General features: G+C 38.6%; 1 protein-coding gene across 1 annotated transcript in view; it reads left to right on the forward strand.

Moving 5' to 3' along the window:
• ATP10A (ATPase phospholipid transporting 10A (putative)) overlaps positions 1-15,140 on the forward strand; it is a 174,927-nt gene that overhangs the window by 32,361 nt on the left and 127,426 nt on the right.

The raw sequence follows: 15,140 nt of genomic DNA on the forward strand, positions 1-15,140 counted from the left end.
AAGCAGATCTCACAGGCTTCCGCTCAGAAGCCTCCCTGCCTCCCCTCCCACCCGGAGGAAGACCCAAAGCCCTCTCCTGGCCACAGGGCCTCTTTACCAAGCTGGCTGCTGCCTGTCTCCCTCCCTCCTGTCCTCGCCCCCACCACACATCCCACCACCCACCCCACATTGGCCTCCAGGCTGTGCCCACTTCAGGGCCCTGGGCAGCTGCCCTTTCTGGAACCTTCCCCACGCTCCCTGGCTTGTCCCACACAGTGTCATCCACATCTGGGTTCCAGTGTTGTGTCCTCAGGGAGCCCTTCCCTGCATCCTGCTCTGTTTATTCTGGCACCGCTCACCACAGTCCACTGTTGGTTGTTTTGCAGCACCCCCCCGCCCCCCATTAGAGTGTGAACTCCACAGGAGCAAGAGCTTGGCTGCACACCTGGCCCCTCGAGGGGAGCACACCTGCCTCCTAAACATGCTCAAGGCATATGTACATAAGGTATATTTTAAAGAACAAATAATGTCACAATGCTCATTAACCATTGCCTCACCTATTTAAGACTTTACTGGGGGCCTCGTTTTTACTAATCTTTAAAATGGAGCTGACACTTCCTCCTCAGCATAACGTTAGGTTAAAAGGATGCAAAGTCCTGGTAGCATTGCTCCTTGGATGCTTTCAGGGGTTGCCCTCCTGAAAGTTCAGGTGTACCTGAACTGACACCTTCCCCTCCTTCCAGACAAGGTGTGGCCAAGCTTTGTAAAAATTCCGTTATAAAAAAAGCACTCTGGGACTTCTCTGGTGGCACAGTGGTTAAGAATCCACCTGCCAATGCAGGGGACATGGGTTCGAGCCCTCGTCCAGGAAGATCCCACGTGCCCTGGAGCAACTAAGCCCGTGCGCCACAACTACTGAGCCTGTGCTCTAGAGCCTGTGAGCCACAACTACTGAGCCAGCATGCCACAAATACTGAAGCCCGCACGCCTAGAGCCCGTGCTCCGCAACAAGAGAAGCCACCGCCATGAGAAGCCTGTGCACAGCAATGAAGAGTAGCTCCCGCTTGCCACAACTAGAGAAAGCCTGCATGCAGCAGTGAAGACCCAATGCAGCCAAAATATAAATAATGATTTTTTTTTAAAAAAAGCACTCTTTGGACATACTTGTGTTGTTGCAAGAAAAATGGGAAAGAAAGGATTACAACTGTCCTCCTCTCCCCTGCTCCCCGTGTTGGTTCTCACGAGCACAGTAGAATCACAACATCTGCCACTGTTCCTTCTCCCACACATTTCCAGCATGTGTAAGATGCTGGACATGGCTTCATACACAATGAACAGAAGATTGCTAGGTATCGCCAGCCATAGAAATACCTACCTTTTGAGTGAATGTTCCATTTCTATAAATCTATCCTGAGAAAATAATCTTTAATGCAGTCACAGATTAAAGTGTCCAAAGATAGTTTGTACAACAGCAAAAATAGAACACAACTTAAATGCTGCTAAATTAGCATAATGGTTAGATATTATAGTACATTCATTTCTTGGAATATTAATGTATTTATTAAAGTATATTTAAAAATACTTTTATTGATAATTCCATGGGAGTACTTATAATTGAAAAAACCAGTACAAATGATACTTAATATAGCATGTTAAATTCCCCTCTGTTTTAGGCCTCTTTTAGCCACATTCTGTAAGCTTTGGTGTGTTGTGTTTTTGTTTGCATTAATCTCAAAGTATTTTCTTTTTAAAAATTGTTTATTTATTTATTTAATGGCTGCGTTGGGTCTTCGTTGCTGCATGTGGGCTTTCTCTACTTGTGGCAAGGAGGGGCTATTCTTTGTTGCGGTGCATGGGCTTCTCATTGCAGTGGCTTCTCTTGTTGCAGAGCATGGGCTCTAGGTGTGCAGACTTCAGTAGTTGTGGCTCACAGGCTCTAGAGTGCAGGCTTAGTAGTTGTGGCTCACGAGCTTAGCTGCTCCACGGCATGTGGGATCTTCCCGGACCAGGGATCTAACCTGTGTCCCCTGCATTGGCAGGCAGATTCTTAACCACTGCGCCACCAGGGAAGCCCTCAAAGTATTTTCTAATATCCTTTGTGATTTTCCTCTTTGATCCATTGATTATTCAAGAGTCTGTTGTCTAATGTCCACATATGTATGTGTTTTCATGATTAAAAACTCTCACCAAAGTGGATATAGAGGGAGCAGATCTCAATATAATTAAAGCTATTTCTGACAAACCCACAGCTAGCATAATACTCAACGATGAAAAGCTGGAAACCTTCCTGCTAAAATCTGTAACAATGATGCCCACTCTCACTACTTCTGTTCAGCATAGTATTGGAAGTTCTAGCCACAGTAATCAGCCAAGAAAAAGAAATAAAATGTATCCAAATTGGAAGAGTCATTACATGCAAATGACCTGATACTATATACAGAAAACCCTAAAGACTCCACACAAAAACTGTTAGACTGATAAACAAATTCAGCAAGGTAGCAGGATACAAGATTAACAAACAGAAATCTGTTGTATTTCTTTACACTAATGAAATATCAGAAAGAGGAAGAAAAAAAATCCCTTTTAAAATTATGTCAAACAAAAAATATCTGTGAATAAATCTCATCAAGGAGGTGGAAGACTTATATGCTGAGAACTATAAGATATTGATAAAGGAAAATGAAGATGGTTCAAAGAAATGGAAAGATAGCCCATGCTCTTGGGTTGGAAGAATTAATATTGTTAAAATGGCCATACTAACCAAAGCAATCTACAGATTTAACGCAATCCCTATCAAATTACCCATGACATTTTTCGCAGAACTAGAACAAATAATCCTAAAATTCACGTGAAACCACAAAAGACCCAGAATCGCCAAAGCAGTCCCGAGGAAAAAACAAAGCTGGAGGCTTAACCCTCCCAGACTTCAGACAATACTACACTACAAAGCTATGGTAATCAAAACAACATGGTATTGGCACAAAAACAGACATATGGATCAAGGGAACAGAATAGAGAGCCCAGAAATAAACCTACACACCTATGGTCAATTAATCTTCCACAAAGGAGGCAATAATACACAACGGAGAAAAGAACATCAGTCTCTTCATGTAAATCAGTGGAGTTAGAACACTCCCTCACTTCTTACACAAAAATAAACTCAAAATGGCTTAAAGACTTAAATATAAGACATGGCACCATAAAACTCCTAAAAGAGAATATAGACCAAACATTTTCTGACATACCAATGTTGTCTTAGGTCTGTCTCCCAAAGCAAAAGAAATAAAAGCAAAAATAAACAAATGGGACCTAGTCAAACTTATAAGCTTTTGCACAGCAAAGGAAGCCATAAACAAAACGAAAAGACAACCGACTGAATGGGAGAAAATATTTTCAAACAATGCGACCAACTGACATGAGCTTAATTTACAAGATATACAAACAACTCATACAACACAATATCAAATAAACAAACAACCCAATCAAAGAATGAGCAGAAGGCCTGAATACACATTTCTCCAAAGAAGACATACAAATGGCCAATGGGCACATGAAAAGTTGCTCAACATCACTAATTATTAGGGAAATGCAACTCAGAACTACAATGCAGTATCACCTCACACCAGTCAGAATGGCCATCATCAAAAAGTCTATAAATAATAAATATTGGAGAGAATGTGGAAAAAAGGGAACCCCCTCCTACATTGTTGGTGGGAATGTAAATTGGTACAGCCAATTTGGAGAACAGTATGGAGGTTCCTTAAAAGAATAAAAATAGATTTACCATATGATTCAGCAATCCCACTCCTGGGCCTATATCCAGAGAAAACTCTAATTTTAAAAGATACATGCACCCCCATGTTTGTAGCAGCACTGTTTACAATAACCAAGATATGGAAACAACCTAAATGTCCATTGACAGATGAATGGATAAAGCAGATGTGGTATATACAATGGAATATTACTCAGCCATAACAAGAATGAAATATGCCACCTGCAGCAACATGAATGGACCTAGAGATTATCATAGTAGGCAAGTCAGAGAAAGACAAATATCATATGATATCACTTATATGTGGAATCTAAAATATAATACAAATGAACAGAAACAGACAAAAATACAAAACAGAAACAGATTCACAGACATAGAAAATAAATTTATGGTTACCAAAGGGGAAAGGAGGGGGAAGGATAAATTAGGAGTTTGGGATTAACACATACATACTACTATATATAAAATAGATAAACAACAAGGGCCTACTGTATAGCATAGGGAACTATATTCAATATCTTATAATGACTATAATGGAAAAGAATCTGAAAAAGAATATATGTACATATAAAACTGAATCACTTTTGCTGTATAACTGAAACTAACCCAACATTGTAAATCAATGATACTTCAGTTGAAAAAAGATGAGTGTATTGTTTAATGTCTACATGTGTTTGTGTTCTCCAAGTTTGCATCTGTTATTGATTTCTAAGTTCATTCCATTGTGGTTAGAAAACATAGTTGGTATGATATCCATCCTTTAAACATATAGAGTCTTGTTGTATGACCTGTTCTATGGTCAGTGCTGCAGAGCATCCCATGTGCACTTGGGAAGATGTGTATTCTGTTGTTGGGTGGCATGTTCTGTAGTTGTTTCTTAGGTCTAGTTCATTTATACTATTGTCAAGTCTTCTATTTCTTTACTGATTTTCTGCTAGTTCTATTCATTATTGAAAGTAAGGTATTGGAGTCTCCAACTCTTACTGTTTAATTGTCTGTTTCATCCTTCAGGTCTGTCAGTTTTTCTTCATAAGTTTTGGACCCTGTTGTTAGGTGCATTTATGTTTATAATTATACGACTTCCTGACAGATTAACCCTTTTATCATTATAAAATATCCTTTATCTTTAGTACCAGCTTTTGTTCTAAGTCTATTTTGTCTAATATTAATATAGCTAACCTAACTCCATTTTGAGTACCATTTGTGTGTTACATATTATCTGTGGCTGCTTTGTGCTCCCGTGGCAGAGTTAAGTTAATAGGAAAGAGATCTTATGGCCTGCAAAGCCTAACAAATTTAGTCAGGCCCCCTGAAGAAAAAGTTTGCCAACCTCTGGAATATAATAAAGTAGCTATATTAAATGAATTATTTTTGATAAAGAATTGAAGTTGGAATTGGGAAAGATGTTAGCTTAAAGTTTGCTTATTACCACATGGTTATTTTCAAAGCTCTATTGTCAAGAATAAATTCATCGGAATGTTTGGATTGTGAGCTATGTTATGCCGTGGCAATTTTTTTTTGCTTACCTTATAGAAATTAAGGATAAGTGATAGTTGAATTAATTCAAGCAATGTTTTTTGTGCTCTGAATAAATTTGTGTAGTAACTTCCTTGGAAAAATCTTGTACTTGGAACAGTTGGTCTAGTCACTTTAGTTTAAGCATTTGAAATACAATATTATGAATTTCTGAGTTTAAGAAGGAAGAATGCCTGTGTAAAGGCACTGACCCCACAGGAGGACACCTGGTGGAATTCCTCAAGCTTTCAGGTGACTTTGCCTTTCTGGCCTCTATTCAATGGGTACAATATAACTCTTCTGACAATGCTGTGTGATAATGAGGTTATGTGTGTGAAAATTCCTCATAAACTGTAAGAGTAAACAGTTGTCTGTTAATATTATTATTACTAATATTGTTACTAGTATATAATAGAGATGCAGAAGAGTTTTTTTTTCTGTTGCTAATGCATACCATTAAAGCTAGGTTTTTTAAAAAACTGTTAAGCTCTCCATTCATTTAAAAATATTATAGGCTTTTCCAAACTCAAACCTCAACTTCTTCACTCTTTCTTAAAAAAATTATTTATTTATTTATTTAATTTATTTTTAATTATTTATTTTTGGCTGTGTTGGGTCTTTTTTTTTTTTTTTTTTTTTTTTTTTTTTACAGTACGCGGGCCTCTCACTGTTGTGGTCTCTCCCGTTGCAGAGCACAGGCTCCAGATGCGCAGACCCAGCAGCCATGGCTCATGGGCCTATACACTCCGCGGCATGTGGGATCTTCCCAGACCGGGGCACGAACCCATGTCCCCTGCATCGGCAGGCGGACTCTCAACCACTGCACCACCAGGGAAGCCCTGCATTGGGTCTTTGTTGCTGCGTGTGGTCTTTCTCTAGTTGCGGCGAGCGGGGGCTCCTCTTCATTGCAGTGCGCGGGCTTCTAATTGTGGTGGCTTCTCTTGTTGTAGAGCATGGGCTCTAGGTGCGTGGGCTTCAGTAGTTGTGGCACGGGACTCATTAGTTGTGGCCTGCAGGCTCTAGAGTGCAGGCTCAGTAGTTGTGGCGCACGGGCTTAGTTGCTCCGTGGCATGTGAGATCTTCCCGGACCAGGGCTCGAACCTGTGTCCCTTGCATTGGCAGGCAGATTCTTAACCACTGCACCACAAGGGAAATCCCTATTTTATTTATTTATTTTTGGCTGTGTTGGGTCTTCGTTGCTGCGTGTGGCCTTTCTCTAGTTGTGGCGAGCAGGGGCTACTCTTTGTTGCTGTGCGTGGGCTTCAGTAGTTGTGGTCCGTGGGCTTCAGTAGTTGTGATGTACAGGTTGAGTTGCTCCGCAGCATGTGGGATCTTCCCGGACCAGGGCCCGAACCCGTGTCCCCTGCATTGGCAGGCCGATTCTTAACCACTGCGACACCAGTGAAGCCCCTCTTTCACTCTTGAGGTTTGTAAACTTTAAAGTCTACTAGAATATGTAAAAAATGAGTTTCTTTAAATATTTGGTTAACTTCTGAAAGTTTGCACATTGTAGAGGCATCAAGATTTCTTATTTAGGTTAAATGGTTCATAACTTAATGAAGGTGGATTTGCAACTTTAGATAGAAAATCTAGTGTAAGAAAGACCTTGTGTAGGAATCTAGATTTGTTTTTATGTTAGGTTGGAATTAGCAATTCAGTTTACCCGAACAGTTTAACTGTTTACCTGGTAAACAGTTTAACTGTTTACCACAGTTAAACATTCAAACATTGATTCAGCTATGAATTGGCAATACACTGCTTTGTATAGGTATAAAAGGTGACGGGAAATTGTTATATGTAAGATATATGTAAGATATACATATATCTTATATGTAAGATAATTTTCCCTATTGACATTATTTTCTAAGCTGTAGGTTCTGAGAGAGAGAGAACAAGTCTTAATATGCTTATGGAGTTAGACAGACCTGTGTTTTGGCTCCAGCTGTGCTTAGATGCTAGTTATGTGAATTTGGGCATGATGCTTGAAGCCTGTATTTCTCTGTAAAATGGGAGTATTACCTAACTCCTAGCCTTGTTGTGAGATGCATAAAGGCACATTGGGTCCTTGTGATGTTCCTGGTCAGCAGGGGTAGGAGGACAAAGCGTGGGTCAGATGATAAAGTCCAAAAGTTACATAGCCAGGCTAAATTTGCATGTAATACTGAAACAAACATAGATTATGACATAGCATTAATTTTATCATTAATCATTAGTATTTTTAGAAGCTTAGCACCACACAATATATGTTATTTACAAATATGTACATACTTAAATAAATAGCAAATGAATACATAAATACATAATAATACATATTTAATGCATATATACATAAATATTATGTTTCTAAAATGTATACATGTTTACTATAGATCATTTGGAACATGTAGTAATTCAGAAAGAAGTAAATACCAATCATGTGCAACCTTTCCTGTCACTCATAGACTTTTACCGTCCTCATTTACTTATAGTTTTGTATTCCGTGTTTGTTGCCTTGTTATTATGTTTTATGTATCATGAAATATTCTGCAAAAATATGATTTTTAAAGACTACAAAGCTTCTGCTCTAATTATTGTTACCATTTACTTCATTGTTCATGAATTTTTTAACGGGTTATGCATTCCTATACGATTCTTGTGCAATCTTGTTGTTTTTGCTGGACGTATTCCTACAGGGCTCCTGAAATCTGAAAGAAAAAGCCTTTCCAATATAGATGCCCCAATTGTCAGTGTCAAAAATAAGCTGGGTGCCAGTTTCAGAGGTCCCCCACCTCACTGACATTGGCCCCCAGCTTATTTTTGGTCTTTGCCTAAAGGCAGACAAAAATGGCATCTTCTTATTTTCAGTTTGTGTCTCTTTGATGGTAAGGTTGAACATTATTTCCTTAGTGTTACTAGCTATATGTTTCCTTTTGAATCACCTGTTTTTCCCCAGTTTAAAAAAATAATTGTTTACTTTTCATTAAATTTATAAGATATATAGACATATACCATCATGTATATTAATTTTTATCTAGCATATATGTTGCAGGTATTTTTCCCACTGAATCATTACTTTCAGTTTTGTTGAGTGTTTTTGACACATAAAAGTTGAAAACTCATATAGTCATATCAATCAATCTTTAGTTTTTTATATGTTTTAACTTATAAAGTTCTTCCAAACCCTGAAATATCAAATAGTCACTTATATTCATTTTTGTTTTCCTTATGATTTTGTTTTAATTTCTCTCAAACATTTTACAGTGTATTTTGTGAGGGTAGAAAGTATGTTTTTCCCTTCATATAATAAATTTTCCAAGAAGAATTTGTTGCATTTTTTTTCCTCACCAATTTAAAATCCTACTCTCATTGTATTCATTTTTTTCGTTTTTTTCCTCCAGACCACCAGTCTTACCCTGCATATTCCTTTGCACATTTATAAACATTTTAACATGTGGTGGTGAAAAATCACTCCGCTGTTTTCTTAGGTATTTTCACCCATTTATTTTTCCATGTAAATATTAGAAATATTTTCAAGCCAATATAAATGGGTTGAAAAAATGTCACCAAAAATGTCCCTGTGGAGTTTCGGTTGGGCTTACTCTGATAGAAGGAGAATCAACATCAATATGGTGTAGCGTGTTTCCATTTAGGGCCATGGTTGTCCTCGTATTAGCCAGGTTTTCCTTTTAAGCTGTTCAGAAAGCACTGCCATTTCCTTCATAAAGATTCTGCACAGTAATTTTTAAATTTATTTCTTTACATTTGTAATTTTTGTGCTATTGTGAATGGTCTGCCTTCCTTGGACAAGCTCCCTCCCCCAGATTTTTGAGCTAGTGATTACAGATGTAGAAGTATGCTGTTCAACTGCATGTGGCTCTTTCATTGAAGTTTTTGATTATGATCATATCATGATAGTTCTATCATACTTATATTCATCTATATGTGAATATATTTATATTTACCACTATATTTACCACTTACATTTACCACTATAGTATGATCTATTCCTTTAGTGTCTTTTGTTTAAAAATATTTGTTTAATATTAATTTACTGTCTTAAAAATTATTTATTAATAAAAATTATTAATAAATATATTAATGTTTGTCCTATATTTTCCCACATTAAAATTTCATTTGGTTTCAGTTTGCTTTAAATGTATCCCATAATGAACAAACACTTTTATTTTTATATATTGTTTGCATAAAAATAAATTAGCAATGTAAAATTATCCCTAAGGTTCATTTTAATGGAACCTAAGATCAAATAAATAATGGTATAGGTTAATTATGCTTTTTTAGGTGGCTTTTTGTGTTTGTAAATTAATCTTCCAATTGTTTCAAGCAAATTCAATGAAAAATCAGTTTACTAGAATATTAAAACTAATTTATAGTGAAAAACAAAAATGAATACATTAGATATTCCATCTAAAGGAATGTACAAGTAGAACTTTATCATCATCGTAGCATTCTACATTTAATTACGAAAAATAACCTTTCAAATTCTTTAGCACCCTTCTTCTAAAGAGCCGTATTTGGTCTTGTTCCCATTTTAGAGATAAGAACTCTGACCCTGGGAAGGTCAAATAATGTGCACCCGCCTGGATTTCCATCTATGAAGAGATGAACTGATAGTTGAACCATGGAGGTGACCAGTGTCCTCCCGGCTATGATCTGGGTGGACTAGAGAGTTTGGAGAAAAGAAAGAGCTGGTAGTGTGTGTGCATTTGGACAGTTGTTGTTCTTATGAAGTAAATGATTTTATACATCATTTTTAGACACTTTTGTAAGATTAAGTATGTTATGTGAACTTTCATTTCCCAAAATGAATAGTATTTTCATAGTCTTCATGCAATCAAAGTTGGAAATTGATCTATTAAACTGATCTATTTAAATAAGGGTTTACCTTCTAGTGGGTTATGGACTGCATTGTTTGTTAAAAGAGGGAGGGAGAGGGCTTCCCTGGTGGCGCAGTGGTTGAGAGTCCGCCCGCCGATTCAGGGGACACGGGTTCGTGTCCCGGTCCGGGAAGATCCCACATGCCGCGGAGCTGCTAGGCCCGGGAGCCATGGCCGCTGAGCCTGTGCGTCCGGAGCCTGTGCTCTGCAACGGGAGCGGCCACAACAGTGAGAGGCCCGTGTACCGCAATAAAAAAAAAAAAAAAAAGAGGGAGAATTGCATTATAAATAGATTACATAGACTAGTAGATTGTAAAATTCGAGCAGAATGTTTTTCCTACAGATGATCAAATTCTAGGGTGGGACCCACACCTTTTGTAGCCCAGAGTAAGCTATAACAGAAATTCTCACACCCATTCTTTTTTTTTTTTTGCGGTACGCGGGCCTCTCACTGTTGTGGCTTCTCCCGTTGCGGAGCGCAGGCTCAGCGTCCATGGCTCACGGGCCCAGCCGTTCCGCAGCATGTGGAATCTTCCCAGACCAGGGCACGAACCCGTGTCCCCTGCATCAGCAGACGGACTCTCAACCACTGCACCACAAGGGAAGCCCTCACACCCATTCTTATAGTAGGCTTTTCTACTCTTAATGAGAATAATACTCTAAATGTGGAGATCTTAGATCTTTTCACTTTGCAGATAGGTCACACATCAAAAATTCATACAGATAAGACAAAAAAATCAGTTTTTCTCACTTAAAATTTTTTCGTAATGTCATATTATCTCAGAACTGTGTAGCATAGTATTTGACGTAGCAGGTTAGGGAGAGAAGTAACCAAATCTGTGGCATGGTTGACAGTTACCTTTTAAAGAGATGTTAAAAGCATAGCAATATTTTTGAAAATATCAAACCAATGTATACTCTAAAAAAACATATTTTTTAAGAAAATTCTGTAATTCATTTATTTTTACTGTGCCCATCATTAACAGAAATCTGGAATTTTGCCTTACATAAAACCAATTATATTCTTTAGGCACAGAAAGGAAAAATTTTGAGCTCATTTGGTTTTTCATATTTTCCCACTTTTGATTTAAAAGCAAAACCAGAAAAGCAACATAAGATCAGTCATTTTATTCATCATAAGTTTTATTGCCCTGCAAGTTCTGTTCACTAACTTCAAACATTTTAAATTATAAATGTTAACTATTATTGATAATAAAGGAACAGGTATATCTCACTTTTAGAAATATTTTAAGTCTTCCATCATAAGATCCCCTATGATGGAAATTTCTGGTTTAAAAAAGATTTACGTAGTTTTCCTTCTTATCTTAAAATTCCTTCCATAAGACACAATTGTCAGAGTAACCCTCAGATTATCAGCCTAGAATTGGAAAGGCAAAATTTCCTTTCATTTGCAAGAGTTGGAACTGAACTGACCCATCAATTTAAAACACAAGGTAATAATAGCCTGTGTAAAGCAAAATGTATCATCCTAAGAGGGGAAGCTAGTTCCTTGGTAAAGTTAACATTTCCTCAAAAATGGCTAATAAATAAAACCAGTCTTTTGTTTTTAACATTTCCAACGTAATATCATTTTCTTGGAAAAAGCCACGTTTCACATGTGTGGAATCTAATCATTACAATAAGCTTAATAAAGGATGTTTGCAGAATTTATTCCTGAGTTTGGTTTTAGCCCGTGTCCTGTAATAACCAGGAGAGGTGACCTGGTGTGTCGGGTGAGAGTTGGAAGAGGTGAGCTCTAAGCTTCTTTGCTGTCTGCAATGTTAAGACCATCTGCTAATAGATAACAAAGTTGGTGCATTTAAGTTTTCATCTTCTTCCTGCCTGGCCACTCCTGGGAGTGAGAGGAGCTGTTGGGAGGGGCTGAGGGGAGCGTCTGGGAGAAGGGTGTGTCCCCCCGAGGTGTCAGGCTGTGCAGGCACCAAGACCCCATGATGGACGATACTATGCTGCAGAGGCCAGCCTGGCCCCAAGACGTGCCCCTTGTTCCTGTGCAGTTGCAGTGCTGACTGAGTTTCACAACAAAGAAGACATCAAGATTTTTATAAATGTCTTTTTATAAGTCTCTTTTTCTGAACTCTGAAGGCAGAGGTTATTGTGGACCACTGGTTTGAGACCTTGACACTCCCATGGAACAGGCCCGCCATTGACTCTGTAGATACTATTTAACAAGTGTCCAAAGTAGAACCTTGAGATGGTTGCAGAGCCACAATCCTTCTTTTATGCAACGAGAAATCAATGCTGTTATGAAATGAGAAAACAGGCCTAAATGTGCAAGTAGCCGATCTGTGGCTGCAGCTTTCTGGTTCTCCTGTCACCTCCCCTGGGTCCCCTCCCTAGAATGCCACACAGATTTCTCCTGGTTTAGAATATGAGGTTACGTTAATCATTTTGAGTATTGATAATCTCAACTGATCAGTAACCTCAACTAATTGGGTTAAGTGAATAGCTATTTGTGTCAATTTTTGTTTTTGTTTTGATGGAGCACAGCTGCTTGTGTTTTATGGAATTTAACTTCTGAGTGCTCAGTGGTTTGATGTCAACTTGGTAGAGGGTGAGGGGGTGGAGAGAGTTCAATTTAATCAAATTGATTTTAGCTAACAGCAAAACATTTAACTGTAATATCTTTTTTTCTTGAAAGGATGTTCTAGCTTCTTGAGAGAACCTTCTTACATACATATTCTTCACAAGCCAAATGGATATTTTGTGTTTGGGAGGTATACACCTTACACAAATAGTGCAGATATTTGTGCATTTTCCTATTAATTTTTGAACATTGGTCCCAGACTCTGACAAACTTCACAATACCAGGTTAATATGGCTGGCTCTGCCTTTATCTTCTGTCTGTCCCCAAAAATGGAAATGCAAAAGAATTTCCTCTTTTTTGTACACAAAATAAGTTCCCAAACCAGAAATAGTTTTAAGGGAAATCCAAAGTGGCCTAATTGAAATTTAAGAAGGCTTATTCATTTATATTTCAAAGTAACAGACTCCCTTCTGCCCAGCTTGAAGATGTGGAAACCTCAGGGATCACAAGGAAACATGTATTTTCCAGAGCAACTTAAAAAAATTGCAGGAAAATGAGGCCCGGGTTGGCATGGGTGGTCCTGAGGAAAAGGGCAAGTGAGGATTTGGACTGCAGACCCAAAGGCGTTGATCTGCAGACGTCATTACTGACACCAGGTGATGGGCATCGTTTCTGGTGCCTGTCATCACTTCTGTGCAAGCAGATTTCCACCTGCTGTGACGTTCCTTCTGCCCGAAGCGTTTCCATTTCCTTTCCCAGAGTACAGGTCTACCCGGGATGAATTCTTTCCATTTTTCTAGGTCTGAAGAAGTCTTTATTTCTTCTTTGTTTTCAAAATATGTTTTCACTGGGTGTAGAATTATAGGTGGACAGTTTTTTCTTTCAATACTTTGAAGGTGTTGCTTCACTGTCTTTTTTGCTTTGGTGTTTCCAATGACAAGTTTATCATTCTTGTCTTTGCTTCTCTGTACGTAATGTATTTTTTCTCTATGTTTATGATTCTCTGTCATTGATTTTTAAGCAGTTTGAATATGATTTGCCTGGGGTGTCGTTTTCTTCTTGTTCTTGTACTTGGGATTTATTGAGTGTTTTGAATCTGTGATTTATAGTTTTCATCAAATTTGGAAAATTTTTGGTCATTATTTCTTCATCCATTTTTCTCTGCTCCCCCACCCACCCCCCGACTCTATTTCAGATGTATTAGCCTACTAGAAGTTGTCCCAGAGCTTACGGATGTTCTTTTTATACCCTCCCATCTTTTTTTTAAATCTATTTTTCATATTGGATAGTTTCTATTTCTGTGTCTTCAAGTTCATTAATTTTTTTCTTTTAAGATGTCTAGTCTGCCGTTAATCTCATCCAGTGGGTTTTTCATCTCAGACTTTGTAGTTTTCAACTCTAGAAGTTTGATTTGGGTCTTTTTTTTTTAAATCTCTTCCATATGTCTACTTAACAATTTCATCTTTCCTCTAGTTTCTTGAACACACAGATTATAGTTGTCACAACTATGTTAGTGCCCTACTCATTCTGTCATCTGTTTCATTTCTGCATCTGTTTGTATTGCTTGATTTTTATTTTCTTGATTACCTTTCTTCTCCTTTGCATGCCTGTGGTTTTTTATCACCAGGCCAAGTGTTATGAATTTTACTTTATAAGCTGTTGGACACTTCTGTACACTTTGAACTAAGAAACTTACTACTCTAGCTGGTGACAGCAAACACTATTCCTGGACCACTGGGAAATTCAGAGATCTTTCCTTTGCTTTTTTTCAGGTGGGTCTTTCCCTGGCCTTGGGTTGTTTGCTCAGGGGCCCCTTGGTTGGTCTCCAGAGCAGCTGGCCTCTTTGGGCAGCTCTCCCTTTTTGGCACCCTGCCCCACAAACTGCAGCGGCCTTGGTCTCCCTGGACCCTCAGCTCTCTCCCCCACCGGCTTGGGGAGACTGAGGGCTCTGCCTGGTTCCCCATCCTGTCTGCAGCCTGAGACCCTTCAGACAATAAAGCAGGGCAAGTGTGGGGCTCACCTCAATTGCTCCACTCTCACAGCTTCCTGCTGTCCAGTGTCTGAAAACCATTTTTTTAAAAATTTATTTACTTATTTATTTTTGGCTGCATTGGGTCTTTGTTGCTGTGCATAGGCTTTCTCTAGTTGCGGTGAGCGGGGGCTACTCTTCGTTGCAGTGGCGGGCTCCTCATTGTTGTGGCTTCTCTTGTTGCGAAGCACGGGCTCTAGGCACGTGGACTTAAGTAGTTGTGGCGCACGGGCTTAGTTGCTCCGTGGCATGTGGGATCTTCCCAGACCAGGGCTTGAACCCGTGTCTCCTGCATTGGCAGATGGATTCTTAACCACTGCACCACCAGGGAAGTCCTGAAAACCATTTTTTAAAATGTATTTTGTCCCAGCTTCTTACTTGTTTCAAAGTGGAGAGTAAATCCTGTATATTCCACTTGGTCAGAAG

This window comes from Globicephala melas, chromosome 2 (genome assembly GCF_963455315.2).
Source record: "Globicephala melas chromosome 2, mGloMel1.2, whole genome shotgun sequence".
NCBI classification, from domain to species: domain Eukaryota; kingdom Metazoa; phylum Chordata; class Mammalia; order Artiodactyla; family Delphinidae; genus Globicephala; species Globicephala melas.